The sequence below is a fragment of the Spermophilus citellus genome, assembly GCF_964194105.1.
Source record: "Spermophilus citellus genome assembly, chromosome: 8".
NCBI lineage: Eukaryota > Metazoa > Chordata > Mammalia > Rodentia > Sciuridae > Spermophilus > Spermophilus citellus.
Genome location: NC_138189.1, coordinates 68,435,168 through 68,457,554, shown reverse-complemented (window position 1 = coordinate 68,457,554; position 22,387 = coordinate 68,435,168). Strand labels below are relative to the sequence as shown.

The 22,387-nt window shown below is 34.1% G+C and overlaps 1 protein-coding gene across 11 annotated transcripts in view; it reads left to right on the top strand.

Annotated features, from left to right (window-relative positions):
* WDFY3 (WD repeat and FYVE domain containing 3) overlaps positions 1-22,387 on the top strand; it is a 253,850-nt gene that overhangs the window by 46,985 nt on the left and 184,478 nt on the right. For 8 of the 11 annotated variants that reach the window (XM_081304729.1, XM_081304730.1, XM_081304736.1 and 5 more), the window contains one exon: positions 18,881-18,978. The exons of the other annotated variants lie outside the window; for them this stretch is intronic. The gene's annotated coding sequence lies outside the window, so the exon portion shown is untranslated. The remainder of the gene's footprint in view (positions 1-18,880; positions 18,979-22,387) is intronic. 11 annotated transcript variants of the gene reach the window in all.

Here is a 22,387-nt window from a genome sequence, read left to right as displayed (position 1 = left end):
TACCTTTTAATTTGGAATAGTTCTTCAAATTTTCTTTGTCTTACAAGGGCAATTCAAAACTATGCAGCCTTCCTCCCTCCCCCTTTTTTCCACAGCATATTTTCATTTTTGGTTTGTCTAATGCTTTTTCTTGGTAAAATTTCAGGTTATTTGTTCCTGGATAGAATATTACATAAAGAATGTGTCTTTCTTAGCATATCACTTCTGGATGACCTGTACCTCATTTGGGATGTAGATTTTGACCACCTGTTTCATTGTCTCATTTGTCAACTAAATAGTTACTGTATACTTTCCTTGCAACTAATAAAAAGTCTATGGGAAGGGAGGTACTATTAAAACATATTGCTTCTGGGGGGGGCGGGCTGGGGTTGTGGCTCAGTAGTAGAGTGCTTGCCTCACATGTGTGAGTCACTGGGTTCAATTCTCAGCACCACATATAAATAAATGAATAAAATAAAGGTCTATCAACATTTAAAAATATTTTTTAAAAAACATATTGCTCCTCATAAAACGTTATCCTTTGTATATAGACTCCATTGATCAAACTAGCTTGAATCAGTCTACTGTTAGGGTTGTGAAGTGATTTTTTTTTCCTATTTTACCTTGTCCTCTACATTTACCAGTCATTATTTAGTATTTTACTGTAATAAGAGCCCTTTTAGTTATCTGTGTATATTTGAATTATTTTTAGTATGCATTTGTGGTTTCTTATTTTTCCCCCAATGGGTAACAGTTTATTACTTTCCTTCAATATTTCAGATGTCATCATTGGGATTATTTCATGCTGGCTCCTGTGTCCTTTTACATGCTACCATCATTCTTTTTTAGCTTATCATCATCTTTTTATTCTTTATAAGAAACAAGGCTCAACTTGTTCCTTTAATGCCCAACATTGGAGTCAGTCATTTCCCCTAGGAGCCACAGTCCCTCCTACTGGAGAATGCTATTAGAAACCCAGATCTGGACACTTGTTATGTACATTGCTGCTGAGTATCTGTTTTGGGGCCACATCAGGGAACAAAGCTAGAAAATATATGTCTTGATACACACACACACACACACACACACACACACACATACATATGTATATGCGATTCATGTGTATGTTTATGTTAAATGGATATATGTATGAACATGGTTGTTGTTTTTTTAGAAATTGAATTCACATTGGTACTTTTAATTCTCCCTTTTTCTCTTGTGAGGACATGGTTTCCAGCAATACCAACAGTTTTACTCATTTGCTTTAAATGAGTATTATCTCAGATAGTTTTAGAATTGCTTCATCTGTATTGTTAAAAAATTAAAATACAAAAACAACATCCTACCCTATTAGATAACCAACTTTGGTTTCTGGTTTATCCTTCTAATGTTTCTTTTTATTATGATAAGCAAATATGTATATTTTCTTATTTCCTTTTTTTCCCACAACATAAAAGATAGCATACTATCTGTTGAAGCACTGCCATTTAGCTGTTTTCACTGAAAGGTATACTTTGGAAATCATGCCATATCAGTTCATAGAGATCATTATTATTTATGTGTGTGTGTGTGTGTGTGTGTGTGTGTGTATGTGAGAGAGTGTGTTTACCAGTTTTTCGTCCTGACTTCTATCTGTAATACAAGTAGTTTCAAGTATTTTATGGTTATACACTGCTGAACTCAGTAATCTTGTGTTGTCTTATACTGTTGGAGCTGAGTCTTCAGGATAAATGTTAGAGTGAGATTACTTGATCAAAGTGATAAATGCTTATGTAGTTTTGTTAGATATCATCATATTTCCTATGTAGAGTTGTACTGTCTAGCTTTTGCACCAGCAGTGTTTGAGAGTGCTTTTTTCCCCACATCCTCTCCAAGAGACTGTATTGTCAAGCTTTTGAATTTTCATCAAGTTGAAGGGCAAAGAAATAATATCTCAGTATAGTTTTCATATGAGTGAAGTTTAGTATCTTTTCAGATTTCCAAAAATAGAGAGAGAGCTATACAGATATATAGGGAGATTTCTTTTCATCATTTTCCATTTTTTTAGGAATTTTGGACTCTAGTTATTAAGATCTTTGTATGTTGGGAGTGTTAGCTCTTTATCTGTAAAATATATTGCAGATATTTTAATTTTCTCATTTGTCTTCTAGCTTTATTCATGGTAGTTTTGCCATTCAAAGTTATTTTTCTGTAGTCGCAGTTATGGATGATTCATTCCTAGTATTACTTTTGAGTAATAGTTATAAAACTATAATGAACTAGAAATGAATTTGCTATGTATAACAGGAAAGGAATGAGGTAGTTATCTATACTAGAGAAAAGGGGATAATTCTCTCTGTTCTATTGTCAGTACTCTACAATCTTACATTTTAAAGCCCAAGCCAGAAAATCTGCTATTTCATTTACACAATATGCAGATTTGTTTATTTCACTTTCAACTTTTTATTACAGAAAATTTCAAATATCCATATAGTTAACCTCATAGACCTATCATGTTGTTTCAGTAATTTTCAATTCTTGAACGTTGTTGTGCCAAATGTCCTAGATTGTAGGTTTCCGGTTATTGTGAATTATCTTTATAAAAAGGAAAGTTTGGACTGGCCTAGCAGACTTTGACTAACTGACCCCCCAGATTCTCTGGCCTTTTATCAGTGGTCTTGGCACTAGACCTGACTTCCTTTAGGCTTCTGTGACTCCACCATCTCTTCAAATCTAAAGTTTACAGAAAAAAGATGAGAAAAATAATAGACCAGATACTAATAATGTTGCCACGAAATCAGTGAAATAATTCAAAGGACTTCACTGATGAATTAAGTTATATCTTTTATTTCAGGTCAAGGTTATACTATTTACCTTGGTTTTCTTTTTTCCTCCTTCAGTGTTATTAGAATAGAACCAACAAATATCATTTATCAATTAGTCTAAGAAGACAACTTACTGACATTTGCTAGCCAGAATCTAAATGTAACACAGAAAATGTTTATAAATTCTGATTTGCTTAATGGGATTTTCTTTGTACTACAGTTATTTTAAACTAAATCATGTTGCTTTCATTTGATAGCTTCCACAGAAATTATTTTATTAATTTAGTATATTAATTTTCAGTTTATCAAGAGTCTGTGTTTAATTTGAAAGAATGATTAGAGATTACTAGAGTTCTGGGATTTCTTAATTTCATTTAATTTTTAAGGGCCTGTATTCTACTTGGAACAACATTCTTGATACATTGAAATCCAATTGAAGTACTGCATTAGAATTATGTAGAATACTTTTTTCTTCCTGCTCAAGTAGAAACTGATCAGTCACTTAGTAATATGCTGAGAATTCCAATATTCTTCTGAAAATACTTTAACAGAGGCAGGAAGGAAATCAATCAGTGAACTTATCTAATGGTTATAAATCATTTTTATAAGTAAAGTTCACATTTTCTTCATTGAGAATAGTAATGGTGATGATCTTAGAAGACAGACTGCTTTCTGACAAGAAGTGGATGGAAAGTACTATTATAATCACAGGGCACCTTGTTGCATAGGCCTGTGTTGATTATTATTTTTACAGTGCCTATCTTTTGTGAACTGCCTAGATGGACTAAAATGCTACCTCTTACTGATGTTTTCATTTCTTGACCTGTCATTTTGGTGTCTTTCTGTTTTTAGTTTATGATCTGTATCCTGTTTCTGAAATTATATCTTTCCACCAAAAAAAGGGTTTTCTTATAGCCAGCTAGCCAGACAGATAATAAAACATGAACATTTTATAATTAATACTTGCTCCTAGACATGACAGGGTTCCACTTTTGAGGATTAGGAACATCAACTGTAATTTCATGATTAGTTTATTATGAAACAGGGTATTTTTTATTAGTTTGTGGAATATAATAGCATTCTTGATTAGAAAACAGCATGGTAAGTCATCAGTTTTGCACCACTTGCCAAAAACATGAGACAGATGTGGGGTGTGTGTTTTTGTATAATTAAGACCTTTTCCCCTTAGTTCATGTTAATTGAGGTTTGTGCACTTAAGAGTTTCTACTACCTAGAATTTCTACAGGTTTCTGGTGTTGTTTTTCTTTTATTTTTCAGTTTTGATTGTTAAAATATGAGTGCACATATTTTTCTCTGGGGAGTCTCATTTTTAAACTGGTGTAAGGAGAATTCTAGATATGGAAATAGAAATAAAGTAAAAACAGAGAACTAAATACCTAAACCCTGCAGTGAACTTGGCTATTATTTCTGTGGAGTGTTTGTGAGTTTCACTTGGCTTGAATGTCAAGTTCAGGCTATCAAAATAAAAATCTTCTAATTTCATTTATAGGCCTCTCCTTTAATGTGGTCAGGAAACTGGATGCTTTATTTTAATGTTGTATATGAATTTTGAAGTTAGCACTGTGTCAGGGTATGTTGGTTTGAAATTTTTGTTATGATAAGTTTTAGATAAATTCTATATTTCAGGAATAATATTCAATCTTAGATGCTTTATTTTCTAAAATATTGTGATAAAATATACATGACCTAAAAATCGCAACTTTTAACCATGTTTAAATGGATAACTCAGTGGCATATTTTTTTCCTTTAGAGTGTTTTATAATCATTGCATCTATTTATTTCTAGAAGTTTATCATCCCAAACAGAAAGTTGTACCCATTGAGCAATAATTCCCCATTGTTCTCCTTCTCTTCTGGTCCTTAATAACCTCTATTCTACTTTATGTCTCTGTGAATTTACCTAGTTCAGATATTTCATGTGAACGCAATCATAAAACATTTATTGTTTTGTATCTGGGTGTTTTCCCTTGGTATAATGTTTTCAAAGTTCAACCATGTTGTAGCATATATCAAAACCTTATTTTTTTAAAATAGCAGATTAATATTCAATTGTATGTTTGTATCCCATTTTATTTATGCATTTATCTGTTGATGGACACTTGGGTTATAGCCACCTTTTGCTATTGGGAAAAGTGCTGCTAATAACATTGATTTATATATATATATATATATATATATATATATATATATATAATATTATGCACCCACATATATGTATATATATATTTATATGTATTTACATTTATACATATTTGATTCCCTGTTTTAGTTCTTTTTTTCGTTTGTTTTTTACATATTTTTATTTATACATAACAGAAGAATGCATTACAACTCTTATTACATATTTAGAGCTCAATTTTTCATATCTCTGGTTGTATACATAGTATACTTACACCAATTTGAGTTCTCATACTTTGGATAATAATGATCATCACATTCAACCACCATTAATTACCCACTGCCGCCACCCTTGCCTTCCCACCCCTCTGCCCTATCTAGAGTTTGTCTATTCCTCCCATGCTTCCCCTCCCTATCCCACTATGAATCAGCTTCCTTATATATGCACACATATATATTATATCTTATATCAAAGAAAACGTCCAGCACCTGTTTTTTGCAGGGATTAGCTAACTTCACTTAGCATTATCTTCTCTAACTCCATCCATTTACCTGCAAATGCCTTGATTTTATTCTCTTTTATTGTTGAGTAATATTCCATTGTGTGTATATGCCACATTTTTTTTATCCATCCATCTATTGAAGGGCATTTAGGTTGATTCTACAATTTACCTATTGTAAACTGTGCTGCTATAAACATTGGTGTGGCTGTGTCCCTGTAGTATGCTGTTTTTAAGTCCTTTGGGTATGGACCGAGGAGAGGGATGGAGAGACCCAGAATAGCTAAAGCAATCCTTAGCAGGAAGAGTGGTGCAGGTGGCATCACTATACCAGACCTTAAACTGTACTACAGAGCAATAATAGCAAAAACAGCATGATATTGGCACCAAAAACAGACTGGTAGACCAATGGTACAGAATAGAGGACATAGAGACTAACCCACAAAACTACAATTATCTTATATTAGACAAAGGTGCCAAAAACATGTATTGGAGAAAAGACAGCCTCTTCAACAAATGGTGCTGGCAAAACTGGAAATCCATATGCAACAAAATGAAATTAAACCCCTGTCTCTCACCTTAAATTAATTAAACCCCTGTCTCTCACCTTAATTAAACTCAACTCAGAATGGTTCAAGAATTTAGGAATACAACCGGAGACACTGCTCCTAATGGAAGAAAAAGTAGGCCCTAATCTCTATCATGTGAGATTAGGCCCTAACTTCCTTAATAAGACTCCTGTGGCACAAGGATTAAAATCAAGAATTAATAATTGGGATGGAGTGAAATTAAAAAGTTGCTTCTCAGCAAAAGAAACAATCTTTGAGGTGAATAGGGAGCCTATATCTTGGGAGCAAATCTTTACCCCTCACACATCAGATAGAGCACTAATCACTACGGTATATAAAGAACTGAAAAAACCTGACACCAAAAATCAAATAACCCAATCAATAAATGGGCCAAGGACCTGAAGAGACACTTCTCAGAGGATGATGTACAATCAATCAACAAACACATGAAAAAATGTTCATCATCACTAGCAATTAGAGAAATGCAAATCAAAACCACTCTAAGATTTATCTCACTCCAGTCAGAATGGCAGCTATTATGCATATAAACAACAATAAGTATTGGTGAGGATGTGGGGAAAAAGGAACTCTCATACACTGCTGGTGGGACTGCAAATTGGTATAGCCAATATGGAAAGCAGTATGGAGATTTCTTAGAAAATTGGGAATGGAACCACCATTTGACCCTGTTTTTAGTTGTTTAGAAAGCAGAATTACTGCATCATATGATAACTATTTAACTTTTTGAAGAACCACAAAACTTGTTTTTCATGGTGACAGATACATTTTACATACCACCAGTAAAACACAAGGATTTCACCTTTTTTATATCCTGGCTAGCCACCTGTTAGTTTCCATTGTTTGGTTTATAGTCATTCTGGAGAATACGAGATGGTTTTTCATTGAGGTTTTGATGTGCATTTCCTCAGTGAGTAGATAATATTGAGCATTTTTTTTATTGTGCTCACAGGCTATATGTATGTGTCTTCTTTGGTGAAGTGTCTATTCCTTTTTTCATTTTTAAATTGATTTGTCTTTTTGTTGTTGAATTGTAGGAGTTCTTTATGTACTCTGGATGTTAAGCCCCTATTAGGCATAGAAGTTACAAAGACTTGCTCTTGTTTTGTCTTTTTTTTCTGTTGATAATGTCCTTTGTTGATAGTGTCCTTTGATATACCAAAATCTTTAATTTTCCTCAAGACCTGCTCATCTATTCTTCCCTAATTCCTATTATTTTTCCCTGTTTGCTTATATATGTAAGTATGTATGTATGTATGTATGTATATATTTTTGTGGAGTGAAAACCAGGGCCTTGCAGATCCTAGGTGAGTATCTGTCACTGAGCTACCAACATGCCTAGTCCTTAAGTTAATTTTTACATGTGGATATTTCAGTTTTATCAGTAACTTTTTATTTTGAGGAGACTGTCCCTTCCCTTTGTTGAAAATTAATTTGCCATACCATGTGAGGGTTCTAGGTTCTCTGTTCTATTTCATTGGTCTATATGGCCATTTTTATGCCAATACTACATGTTTTTGATTACTGCAAAATGATTTATTTTTAACTGGCTATTTTATTACTCTTAATGTATTCCTTTAAAAATATTTATATGCTTAAATTCTGCTTTTAATGGTTTGATTTAGTTGGCAGTAGTTCAAAAAGAATTACAAATTTAGAATGAATACTGATGCAGTTATGCAAGAAAAAGTAATGTTAAATATGGCAAAATTTTACTTATTTGATTGTTATTATATTTTCTTTGGAAATTATATATTGGGGAGAAAAAGACAAAAATGATCACTTCATACTTCCTACTTGATTACAGAAAGAATACCAGAATAAAAAAGACCAATTATTTACATGTCAAGCAAATGATCCTTTAATTTAATGTTACATGTCACTTTTATTTTAGAACCAGAAGTAATCTACTTGCATAAATTCTTCACGGACTTCAAAAAAGAAAATCGCTGATACTTGGGGAGGAATGTGTTCAGTAAGGAGCTAGCAGTGACAAACTCTTACAGCCAGACCAGATTGACTGTTTAGGCTTTTTATATGTGATAAATATCTAACTGATTTTGTGTCATTTCAGACTCAATAATGATTAAAAAATTGGGAGACTATCCAATGTCATTTTCTTTTACTTTATTAATGCACAATTTTAATGTTTTTAATACTACATTATAGTTATAGAGTTCATTTGGACATATTTTACGTTTGGATAAATTTTGCTCCATTTCAATTCCCAGTTATTATACTTTTCCACCTCTCCTTCCATCCTCTGTTCCCCTTCTTGTCAGTCTTTGTTCTGTTTATTTATTGTTTTTATTAAAATTGGTACTTTATAGATAAAGATAGAATTCACTATGGTATATGCATATGTGTGCATAGCATAGTTTGGTCAATTTTCTTCTGCAGTTACTCCCTTTTCTAGTCTCTGCTCTCTCCCCCTTCTTCTACATCATTGATCTCCCTTCTATTTTCATGGGATTCCCCTGACTCCTGCTGTTTTTTCTTACTTTGATCTAGCTTCTGCATATGAGAGAAAATATTTGATTCTTGACTTTAAGATACAGTCGATCAACAAATATATGAAAAAATGTTCAACATCTCTAGCAATCAGGAAAATCCAAATCAAAACTACTATAAGATTTCATCTCCAGTCAGAATGGCAGTTATTAAGAATACAAACAACAATTAGTGTTGATGAGGATGTGGTGAAAAAGGAACACTCATATATTGCTGGTGGGACTGCAAATTGGTGCAATCACTCTGGAAAACAGTATGGAGATTCCTTAGAAAACCTGGAATGGAACCACCATTTGACCCAGCTATCCCACTCCTCAGTTTATACCCAAAGGACTTAAAAACAGCTTACTACAGGGACACAGCCACATCAATGTTCATTGCAGCACAATTCACAATAGCTAAATTGTGGAACCAATCTAGATGTCTTTCAATAGATTAATAGATAAAGAAACTGAAGTGTATACATAGATAGATAGATAGATAGATAGATAGATATGGAATATTACTCAGCATTAAAAGTGAAAATCATGGCATTTGTAGGTAAATGGATGGAGTTGGAGAATATCATGCTAAGTGAAGTAAGCTAATCCTAAAAAACCAAAGGCTGAATGTTTTCTCTGATAAGTGGATGCTGATCCATAATGGGGGTTGGGGGGAGCACGAAGAAATGGAGGAAAGATGGCTAGGGCAAAGGGAAGGGAGGGGAAGGGAGGAGGCAGAGTAGGAAAGATGGTGGAATGAGATGGACATCATTACCCTAGATACACATATTAAGACACAAATAGTGTCACTCTATTTTGTGTGCAACCAGAGAAATGAAATATTGTGCTTTATTTGTGTACTGTGAACTGAAATGCATTCTGCTATCATGTATAACAAATTAGAATAATTAGGATAATTTTAAAAAGAGTCTCGGTTATTTCATATAATATGTTGTTCTCCATTGGGATAGCTGGGTCAAATGGTGGTTCCATTCCAAGTTTTCTAAGGAATCTCCATACTGCTTTCCAGAGTGATTGCACCAATTTGCAGTCCCACCAGCAATATATGAGTGTTCCTTTTTCACCACATCCTCATTTATCAGCAAATACTATAATTTCATTCTTCTTGATGGCAGAGTAAAACTCCATTGTGTGTATATGCCATATTTTCTTTATCCATCATCTGACAGGCACCTGGACTGAGTTATAACTTGACTTTTGTGAATTGCACTGCTATAAACATTGATATGCCTATATTACAACAATGTGGTGATTTGGGTTCTTTTGGATAAATACCAAGAAGTGGGATAGCTGGATTATAAGATGGTTCTATTCCTAGTCTTTTGCGGAATCTCCATACTGCTCCATCGAGTTTTCCAGAGTGATAATATAATTTGCAGTCCCACCAACAATGAATGGATGAGTGTACCTTTCCCCCCACATCCTGACCAGCATGTATTATTTGAAGTCTTAATAGCTGCTAATATCTTAGATTTGATAAAATGTAATAGACTTCCACTGCAGGTCTCTAGTTGTTGAATAGATGTGTGGTAATTTATGCCTATATAAAGAATTCATTTATAAAAATTATACCATTTTTTCCCCATTTGTACCTTGTTATGTGTACCATAGAGGTCACCACACTTTTTCTCCAAAGGACCTGTCTTAGTCCATTGGTTTGCTCTAACAAAAACAACATAGACTCACAGTTCTTCATGTGGGAAGTTCAAGATTGAGGCAAGATAGATGGGGTATCTGTTTAGAGTCCTCTTCCACACAGAGAGCTGTTATCACTGTGATCTCATGTGGTGGAAGCTGCAAAGGAGCTTCCTCAGGCTTCTTTTTTGTTGTTGTTGTTTTAAACATTTTTATTAGTTATAGGTAGACACAATGGCTTTATTTTATTTATTTTTTATGTGGTGCTGAGAATCGAACCCAGTGCCTCACACATGCTAGGCAAGTGCTCTACCACTGAGCCACAACCCCAGCCCCCTCAGGCTTCCTTTATAAGGGCCTTAATTCCATTCCTGAAGACTCCACTCTCGCCTGCCCAAGGTTTCATCTCCTAATATCATCACCTTGAGGATTGAGATTTTAATATGTGAATTGGGGGCAGGGGCCACAAATATTTAGACCACAACAAAGCCTTATATTAAGTTTATTAGGCTTTGTTAGCCATAAGGTCTCTTTTGCAGCAACTCAACTTTACTACTGTAGCACAAAAGCAGCCTTAGACAATATCAATGACCATTGCTGTGTCCTAATAAAACTTTATTTACAAAACAGATACCAGGCTGAATTCAGCTTACAGACTGTACTTTGCCCACCCCAAGCAGAACACACAGTGATGAGATCACATCTGAAACATTTATGCCCAGAGCCTTTATATTCTATGGTTTAAGCTAACTGAAAAACTATTAGGAGTTTAGCAAATCAGTTTTTTAAAAAAATATTATACCTGAGAGTAATAGTTTAATTCAGCTCTCTGCCTTAATTGTCAGAGTTGGCACCAGAAATTTTCCACATTTGAATCCATGCTAATAAAGTTGAGAGGTGACATTGAAATTGAATTAGATAACCCAGTGACATCATTGGGTGCACTACTGCTGGAGTCTGACTGCCTGATTTACATAGGTTCTACCACTAACTAGCCTGTGACCTTGGGCTAATTACTTCTCTACTGTTTTGTCCCTTTTGTACTGCTGAAACAATACCTGAGACTGGGTAATTTATAAACAGTTGGAGTTTATTTGCCTGGGAAGTCCAAGTGCATGGGATTCCTATCTGTCAAGGGCTTCCATGCTACATCATAAAATGGCAGAATGACATCACGTGACCAGAGAAACAATTTATTTTTTTAAAAACCTTTTCCCCAAACTTATGACATTAATCCTTTTTTAAGGTTGAGCTCTCGTGGCCTAAAAACTTCTTTAAAAGTTTCTACCTCTTAATACTGTTACAGTGGCAATTAGAATTTAGCATGAGTTTCAGAGGAGGCACTCAAACTCTAGGCCTCAATTTTTTCTTTCGTAAAACGTGGACAAAAATAGTGTTTATGTCATAAGTTTGTTGTGAGGATAAAATGAGTACTTAGAACTTAAATATATAAATAAAATGCTATTTCAAGCATAAAATATGAGCTATTGAAAAGTATTTCTGTTGCTGTTGAATTTGAGTTGATTAGAATAATTTGCATTTTAAAATAATAAAAATAAAATGATAAAAGGAGTTCATAGAGAATAATATTTCCTTCTCCTCCTCCACCACTACTACCATGAATATATTTAAAATATAAAATGCCAGTCTTTTCTTTGTGTTTACCTCATGGCAACTCTGTAGTATCTGGCTCTCAGTGAATGTTAATTAATAAATAAATTAAGATGTGTATTTATCTCAAGATTCTAATTTTCCAATCATTCTGTTTTCTGCAAGACCCATTTTTTGGTTTAATTCAGAGAAAGTGATTTGTTGCTCATTTTAAAATATGTTCTTAAGCTTTTTATTATTTACCTCACTTTCAGTGCCTCCTAGTGATCTTTCTAATAGAGAATACCATAATTATGTGCAAATATATTGTACTTTGTTAGATCTTATAATAGGCTGGGTCGATAACTGGAATATTAAAAAGATTGTTAAAAAATGATCATAAGCTGGGGATTGTAGTTCACTGACAGAATGCTTGCCTAGCATACATAAGGGCCTGGGTTCAACAAGTGCCACAAAAAATAAAGAAAGAAAGGAATAAGTTGATCATACCATATTTTGGCTTCAATTTTTCTACTGTATCATAAGATAAAAATTTATTTATTTTAGTAATAAGAAGGAAATGCCTCTCTGGTCAGCCTATATATATATATATATATATATATATATATATATATATATACGTATATATATATATATATATACATATATATATGTATATATATATACACGTATATATATATATACATATATATATTTTATATATATATGTATATATATATATATATATATATACATATATATATTTTATATATATGTATATATTATATAACTGTTAGATAGAACCATAAAAATTACCCTTTCTGATGTAACGAAAATGACAATTTCGTTTGACTAAATCTAATAGAAAACAATTTTTTTTCTTAAGATTTTTATATTTTTTGTGATTTGGGCTGAATTTAGCAGTTTGTGACTTTTTGTTCAACAACCTAATTAACTTTTTCATTTTTAAATCCTGATAATACACAGAACTACAAGTGCATGGTTAGAAGTTATTTGTTACGCCTGGAATAGTCTGATATCAAGTATAGAAAAAAGTTTACATATGTTCTCTCTAGATCTGACAATAAATTTGAGAGGGAGAAATTCATGGCAGGGGCAGGATATAAATTTATATTATGATTTAGTGTTGGAGTCACATTGTTTCATTACCTACATTTTATATGTTAGAAGTTGAGTCCTCATTCCAGTGGAACTGAGATAGACTTTTCCTCTTGAAGGTAAAAGTATGGATTAATCTGCTGACATTTTTAAAGCACCACAAAATGCTTGGGACTTTTGGAAGTACTTTCTGTCATTATGAAAAATTTATTTTCTCTTTAAAGTTTGTTCTCTTTATTGTGGATATTTATGATTTTCAAAAGATTAGATGTATATTTTAACTTGAGAGTTAATCTGTGAATTATACACAATAGAAGCTACTGTCTGAATGTTTTGGCTTTTACAGAGATCTTAACTTTTTTCTAGTTTTTAATGTTTAATTTTTTTAAACAACTCACTGGATTATAAAATATGTAAGTAATTTATAAATTGCTTTTATTATTAATCCTGTGAAAATACCAAGCCCTTATTCTTGTTTTCTCTCATTATTATATTGTATTTACCAGATTTCTTTTTTAATAATTCTGAGTGACAGTTTTCAGATTTCTGATGGGTATTCTGTAGGCCTGCTCGCCAAAAGAAAATTGCAGCCTGTGTGCAAAGCTCAGACATGTATCAGAAGCTCACAGTGTGTACATGGAGTAAGATGCCAGATTTTCTTGATAGCTTGCAGATGGGAAAGAGCTTTGAGAGCAGCGTGAGAAAACTTGAGTTTGTGAAAAGGGCTGACAACCATGATATAAACCACACCTTTATATTTATGGCTAATCTGGAGAGTAGAGTGAAGATATTCTGAGATAACTTGAATTGCAGTATTTCTTCATGTTGTGTGTCATGTTTGACAGGGAAAATATTGCATTCAGGACTGTATATTCACCCCTCTGTGATATCAGTCTGTCAAACTGTGTAAAAAAATCACAGAGAAACACTGGTTTATTGATTTATTGCCCTGTAGCAAATAAAAAATTAGACCAAGATATGTAAGAAATAAATTTTTAAAAAATTAGACCAAAACTCAAAAGAGTATAGTGACCCAGCTCACAATTTCTGATCTGAGCTTTCTTGGCAAACTCACATTCTTTGCTCTGAATTTGTAGAGCTTGTTTCCTTTTTAGTTGTTTTGTTTTTTGAACTATCTGCTATTAAACTCCCAGGTTGAAACTAATGTCCACTCTGATGGTAGTTAGAGGTGGTGAGGCCATGAGGTCTCTTCCCTGGGGAATGGATGATGGTCCTTATAAAATGCTTCACTACAGCATTTGTCTCTTACCCTTCCACTTTTCCACCATGTGAATATACAGCGTCCTTCACCTGCAGAGGATGTGGTAACAAGCCACATCTTAGAAGCAGAGAGGAATCTTCCCCAGATAGCTGTTCTCAGAGCAGCTACTCTTCTGTATATGAAAGCAGGCAGATCATCTGTTTCATTGGTCAAAGCTAGACCTTTTCAGCACAAGCCACACTTGGAGTGTTTATCCATAATAGGAGTTCAACTGCAGGATCATGTCTTTGTTTTGCACAAGCTCCTGACGCTGATGGCAACTCAACTGTTAAATCTTGGGTTTATACACAGCAAATATCCTTGGAATTCTTGGAAGATTGCTGTTTGTGTTTGCCTGTGAGATGGTAAAATTTGTTGTGGTTCCCTTAATATGAAAACCACGATTTGGAATTAAAAGGAAGGCAAAACATTGGATATACTAATAGCTAATAAAATGGAGTTGATGAATAAAGCAAAGGAGGTATAATCTGCTTAGATTTATTTTTTTCTTTTCTGAAAAAGCAATAAAGACCCAGAAACATCTTAACTTCAGGGAAGTGGGAAGAACATTTTATACTAATAGTAGTCCAGCTTGTCTTGATGTGATGTTGAATAATTGTGTCCAGGGGTGGGAAGTGTTACTATTGATAATGGTATGTGTTTTTTGTTTGTTTCTGTTTTTTAAGAGGTAACGCTTTTGGAAAACAAGCGCTTTCCTACCTTGTAGTGACTTGGCCATAGGCAATTGAAGTGTTGGTTTGACAGTTGAACATAATCTTCTTGGATCATCAAATAAAAGTCAAAGATCATTTTCCTAGAACATGTGTATCCATAAGTTTCAGATATTAATTTAATCTTAAGACAGTCTGTCCAATATAACTTTCTGCAATATTGAAATGTTCTATATTGGTTTTGTCCAACACAATAGTTACTAACCATGCTTCAAATGTGGCTCTTACAACTGAGAAACTAGATTTTTTATTTATATAATTAAATTAATTTGAATTAATATTTAAATAGCCACATATAGATAGTGGTTGCCATGTGGTACAATCTAGGCTTAAGCTCTTCCATACCCTTTAAGTTAGAATCCCTATAAGACATCTTATTCGGAGTTTGATTCATTTACCTCACTTCGGATTGTTTGCAGTGAAGCAGTAGTCATTTTATTTTGACTGTTCAGTTAAATTTTACCTCTGAATGTGTAGCCTCTTTGTTATTCAGGGGCATTTTGAGTATTTAAGTTTTCAGTATTTGGCCGTGTTTGTTCCATATACACCATTTATAATAGATTTGTCTTTAGCTATTAGACTTGTCCAGACAGTGTGAGATGAATAGCTGTTGAGTGCTATATTGTGGAAATTCCAGTGTCACTTTGTCTTGCTTTAGTAATACTCTTGGTGATTTAGAGCCAGTTTCCCCAAAGTATTTTTAAATTGCATATCCCATACTTGAACATTGTTAATAACAGATAATTATTATGATTTATAATTATTAAGTGTGACCTTCATACAATATGATCTTACATTTTTATGGCTGTGATTCTTAACTCTAGATGCATGTTATAGTCAGTTGGGGACCTTCTGTAGCCATGCTGGCACTCCAGCCCTAGAGATTCTGATTTGAATGGGTGGGTTCTGGCATCAAGAGTGTTTTTTATGAACAGACCAATATCAATGGATGAAATTGAAGAAGAAATCAAAAGACTACCAACCAAGAAAAGCCCAGGACCGGATGGGTATACAGCAGAGTTTTACAAAACCTTTAAAGAAGAATTAATACCAATACTTTTCAAGTTATTTCAGGAAATAGAAAAAGAGGGAGCTCTTCCAAATTCATTCTATGAGGCCAACATCACCCTGATTCCGAAACCAGACAAAGACACCTCAAAGAAAGAAAACTACAGACCAATATCTCTAATGAACCTAGATGCAAAAATCCTCAATAAAATTCTGGCGAATTGAATACAAAAACACATCAAAAAAATTGTCCACCATGATCAAGTAGGATTCATCCCTGGGATGCAAGGATGGTTCAATATACGGAAATCAATAAATGTTATTCACCACATCAATAGACTTAAAGATAAGAACCATATGATCATCTCGATAGATGCAGAGAAAGCATTCGACAAAGTACAGCATCCCTTTATGTTCAAAACATTAGAAAAACTAGGGATAACAGGAACTTACCTTGACATTGTAAAAGCTATCTATGCTAAGCCTCAGGCTAGCATCATTCTGAATGGACAAAAGTTGAAGGCATTCCCTCTAAAATCTGGAACAAGACAAGGATGCCCTCTCTCACCACTTCTATTTAATTTAGTCCTTGAAATACTAGCCAGTGCAATTAGACAAAAGAAATTAAAGACATAAAAATAGGAAAAGAAGAACTTAAATTATCACTATTTGCGGACGACATGATCCTATACCTAGAAGACCCAAAAGGATCTACAAAGAAACTACTACAACTAATAAATGAATTCAGCAAAGTGGCAGGATATAAAATCAACACGCATAAATCAAAGGCATTTCTGTATATCAGCGACAAAACTTCTGAAACGGAAATGAGGAAAAACACTCCATTCACAATATCCTCAAAAAAAAAAAAATACTTGGGAATCAACCTAACAAAAGAGGTGAAAGATTTATACAATGAAAACTACAGAACCCTAAAGAGAGAGATAGAAGAAGATCTTAGAAGATGGAAAAATATACCCTGTTCATGGATAGGCAGAACTAACATCATCAAAATGGCGATATTACCAAATGTTCTCTATAGGTTTAATGCAATGCCAATCAAAATCCCAATGGCATTTCTTGTAGAAATAGATAAAGCAATCGTGAAATTCATATGGAAAAATAAAAGACCCAGAATAGCAAAAGCAATTCTAAGCAGGAAGTGTGAATCAGGCGGTATAGCGATACCAGATTTCAAACTATATTACAGAGCAATAGTGACAAAAACAGCATGGTACTGGTACCAGAACAGGCGGGTGGACCAATGGTATAAAATAGAGGACACAGAGACTAATCCACAAAGTTACAACTATCTTATATTTGATAAAGGGGCTAAAAGCATGCAATGGAGGAAGGATAGCATCTTCAACAAATGGTGTTGGGAAAACTGGAAATCCATATGCAACAAAATGAAACTGAATCCCTTTCTCTCGACATGCACAAAAGTTAACTCAAAATGGATCAAGGAGCTTGATATCAAATCAGAGACTCTGCGTCTGATGGAAGAAAAAGTTGGCTCCGATCTACATATTGTGGGGTCGGGTTCCAAATTCCTTAATAGGACACCCATAGCACAAGAGTTAATAACAAGAATCAACAAATGGGACTTACTTAAACTAAAAAGTTTTTTCTCAGCAAGAGAAATAATAAGAGAGGTAAATAGGGAGCCTACATCATGGGAACAAATTTTTACTCCTCACACTTCAGATAGAGCCCTAATATCCAGAGTATACAAAGAACTCAAAAAATTAGACAATAAGATAACAAATAACCCAATCAACAAATGGGCCAAGGACCTGAACAGACACTTCTCAGAGGAGGATATACAATCAATCAACAAGTACATGAAAAAATGCTCTCCATCTCTAGCAGTCAGAGAAATGCAAATCAAAACCACCCTAAGATACCATCTCACTCCAGTAAGATTGGCAGCTACTATGAAGTCAAACAACAACAAGTGCTGGCGAGGATGTGGAGAAAAGGGTACACTTGTACATTGCTGGTGGGACTGCAAATGGGTGCGGCCAATTTGGAAAGCAGTTTGGAGATTCCTGGGAAAGCTGGGAATGGAACCACCATTTGACCTTGCTATTGCCCTTCTCGGACTATTCCCTGAAGAACTTAAAAGAGCATGCTACAGGGATACTGCCATGTTGATGTTCATAGCAGCACAATTCACAATAGCTAGACTGTGGAACCAACCCAGATGCCCTTCAATAGATGAATGGATAAAAAAAATGTGGCATTTATACACCATGGAATATTACGCAGCACTAAAAATGACAAAATCATGGAATTTGCAGGGAAATGGATGGCACTAGAGCAGATTATGCTTAGTGAAGCTAGCCAATCCCTATAAAACAAATACCAAATGTCTTTGATATAATGAGAGCAACTATGAACAGAGTAGGGAGGAAGAGCAGGAAGAAAAGATTAACTTTAAACAGAGACATGAGATGGGAGGGAAAGAGAGAGAAAAGGGAAATTGCATGGAAATGAAGGGAGACCCTCATTGCTATACAAAATTACATATAAGAGGTTGTGAGGGGAATGGGAAAATAAACAAGGAGAGAAATGAATTACAGTAGATGGGGTAGAGAGAGAAGATGGGAGGGGAGGGGAGGGGGGATAGTAGGGGATAGGAAAGGTAGCAGAATACAACAATTACTAATAGGGCATTTTGTAAAATTGTGGATGTGTAACTGACGTGATTCTGCAATCTGCATTTGGGGTAAAATTGGGGGTTCATAACCCACTTGAATCTAATGTATGAAATATGATATGTCAAGAGCTTTGTAATGTTGTGAACAACCAATAAAAAAAAAAAGAAGAAGCTTTTCAGTTTGAAAAAAAAAAAAAAAGAGTGTTTTTTAAAATTCCCTAGTTGATTGTAGTATCTAGCCAGGGTTGAAAATCCCTTAAATATGAGATAATTAATGAAGCTACGCTATCTGTATGGAGCAAAGTATTCTGAATCAAGGACTAATTTATGATTTTTCCCCCTCCCTTTTCTAGTTGGAGCCCAGATTTCAAGTCTTGAGTAAAGTACCAGCAGGGGAATGGGCCCTATTGTGCTCACATTCAGAACCTGTTACCCAAGGAGTGCCCTAAAGGTCAGTTTATGGGAAGAGAAATTAGTGGGGTTTTATTTTTAATCTTTAGTACATTGAAATTATTGATGAATTAAGACTTTAAATTACTTATGAGTAGAAGGCTTTTTAAATTGACTTGGTATATAGCACTACTATTATAAATTTGGCTAGTATATTATTTTGGAAATTTATGGTCCATCTTCTTGAGAAGTATATTTTTAATAGGCTTTTTAAAGGAGGCTATGTATTTTACACACACCCACATGTTTACACACAGCTTGTGTTTATAAAGCTATTCAAGAAATTAGTAATGATGGTCATGGGGAGAGAATTGGACCTCTTGCTTTATAATTATTTGAATTCACAAATTCAGTGCTTTTGATAAAAGATTTTTACTTTTACTGTGTCTTTTAATATCCATGCTTATACTAAATGGCAAATGTTTTCAATGGCTAAATCACTTTTAAATTATTATCAGCATGTTTGTAGTCTATTCTATTTGGAAAAAAAAAAACAGCCTCACAGTCCTAGAAATCAAGTGTCTGTGTTGATTTGTTTTGAATGTGTTATATAGGTGCATCCATCTGCTTTTCCTCTTTCAAACCCAAGGCCTGGGTTTTATTTTGCTTTACGTTTTCTCATGACCTATTTATTTCTCCCTGGCCAAATTTGTCTGTTTTTGTCTTTCACACTAATTCCTAGAGTAAATACTATTCCAACTTAGTTAATGGCACTGACATTCTTGTAGTCACACAAGCTGGAATCCTCTTCATCTTTTCCTTTGATCGTAAAAGACTGAAAGACCAGTTCCCAGATTGTTAATCCTGTGTTAGTGACATTACTTGTGTTCTCTCACAGCACTATGCCCACCCTTACTCCCACTGGCACAACCTTTGTCACTGAAGCATCATTAAAATACATCTGTCCCATATTTCTCACTGTGCTTAAAATATTTTCTCAACATATATTTCTCTTCTCTTTTATATGATTTTGTTAGTCTAATATGTGAGGCCTTCTGTGATCTGCTGTGACTACTTTATGCAAGTCTCTTCTGTAGCATTTCCTCAAGTTCACTCTGTGTTCTTTCTGTGCTGAACTCTCAGAACACAGCAGCATGTCTTGTGATTTCTGCTCTGTACACATACAGTCTGTTTGCTAGAAATACAGTCCAGCCCATTGTCAGCTGAATGAACTTCTGTTCAGTTTCCAAGATTTAGTTCAAGTGTCACCTTCTGTATTGATGGTTCGAGTTAACACTTTCCTCTTCTTTGATTCTGCTTCACAGCCTCTTCTCTGTGTTCATAGCATCTCATTTACTTGTGTATTATTATTTATTATAGCATTTATCATGGTGCTTGTGTTATATCCTAGCTTGACCATAAGCCCCTATGATCCATTTATTTTTCTATCACTGGTATATAATAGAGTACTTAGATGCAAAAAGTGTTACTGATTGAATAAGAAAATAAAAGTTAACACGTACATATTTTTATATTCTTGCTTTATAATTATTTGAGCTCACTAATTCAGTGTTTTGGTGAGACTAAATTTTATATTCATCATAAAGGGTTTACTGGTTTGCTCTATAATAGAGACTGAGGAATATGTTCACCTATTTAAGTGTTGACATTTTTTAAAGTACCTTCAGATGATGCAGAAGAATGCTTTTCATGAAAATCACTTATGTAGTAAATATAAGATAATTTAAGTATTATTCAAAGCAGAAACCAAAGAAAGCTTTTATCAATATAACCAGAGCTTATGTGCTTGAAAGTAATAATATTGTATTTATTTAAAATATATTGAGGTGTTTTGAAGTTTACTTATTCTCTTTACTGCATTTTCATTTGGATATTGATATTATTTGCTGTTAACATTTCATAGGTTGAATGTAAGGTTATGGTAGAAATTTATTTTGATTTTCAAGTTTATATTTTTTAATAGATACAGTACTCCAGTATTTAGAGTCAATTCTGTGCTAAAAGGATTTAAAACAATAGTTATAAGTCTGTCGATCTTGGTGGTCGAGAATTTCACAGATTTTCAAATACGAAAATCTAGAGACTGGGCTGGGGTTGTGGCTCAGCGGCAGAGCACTCACCTAGCATGTTCAAGGCCTTGGTTTCGATCCTCAGCACCACATAAAAATAAATAAATAAAATCAAGATATTGTGTCCAACTACATCTAAAAATAAACATTAAAAAAAGAAAATCTAGAGAGTAGAAAATAAATAAATTGAGAAATTTAAGTTCTACCCATCTATAGATATACATATTTCAACACCCTATAGTAGATAAGGAAAATAGTTGCATTTAGAGACGGTTGAATGAAGGCATTTGTACTCCATTCTTCTTCCTGATACTAACTGAACATAACTAAAAGAATAGGGAAGAAATCTTAACATTAGTAAGTGAGAAGAAAATTAGTCCTAAGACTCAGACTGGAAAAATTGCAGTGAATACCCAGAACTTGAGAACAAATTAAGAAAGTGTATAAATATCTACAGGTCATAAACATGGCACAGAACTCTTTTACAGGCAGTATGGGTACTGCCAGTGGCAGGCAAGGTGAGACTGCAGGAAAAGACACAGATGTGTCTTTCTTTTGTTTTTACTCTTGCTGATAACAGAGTGAAGAAGTGACAAAGTAGAGGAGGTAGAGTACAGAGCTATGCTCTTGGCATCAGTTGATGCCAGGCAGCTAAGAAGAATAAACACTGACTCTCACAGCGCAGACGATCTGCAAGTTAACACTTTTCTCTCACTCTGCTTCAGCAGCACTGGCTTCATCATAACTCTAGCCAGGCCAATCATGAGTCTTTGGTTTTGCTTGTCCTTCAGCCTGGAATTTCCTTCCCATAGAAAGTCTTAAGCATAGTACAGCATTTCTCTTCTGATGTTAGCTCCAAGAAGCATTCCTTCACTTTGCAAACTTAAACCGCAACCCTGGAAACATTTTGCTTTCAAAGCTTATGGCCATCTCACCACCAGGCACATATTAATTTCTTTTTTTTCCTCTCCCCCATTAGAATCTAAGCTTCAAAAGGACATAAGTTTTAGTGAATTTCTATTCCGCTCTGTTCCTAGCAACTTAAACATTGCTTAGCATATAATGGTCACATACTAAATATTTGTTAAATAAATTATTAAAGTAACACATGAACATACATGTAGGTCTTCCATTAGCACAGAATTCCTGTACCAGATGTAAACTGAGAGTTCTATGAAAAGAATTGTCAGCCAACAGCACAAGATCCTTGTTTTGATCTTTATTCATATAAAATAACCACAAAAAACAATGATATGAGGTAAATATTTGAACATTTGATATTTACTATTAAAGAATGATAGTTGCTTGTTTTAGTATGAGAATTATGCTGTTATTTTTTTTCTAGCTGTCCTTTATCTTTGGAGATGACATGCATACACA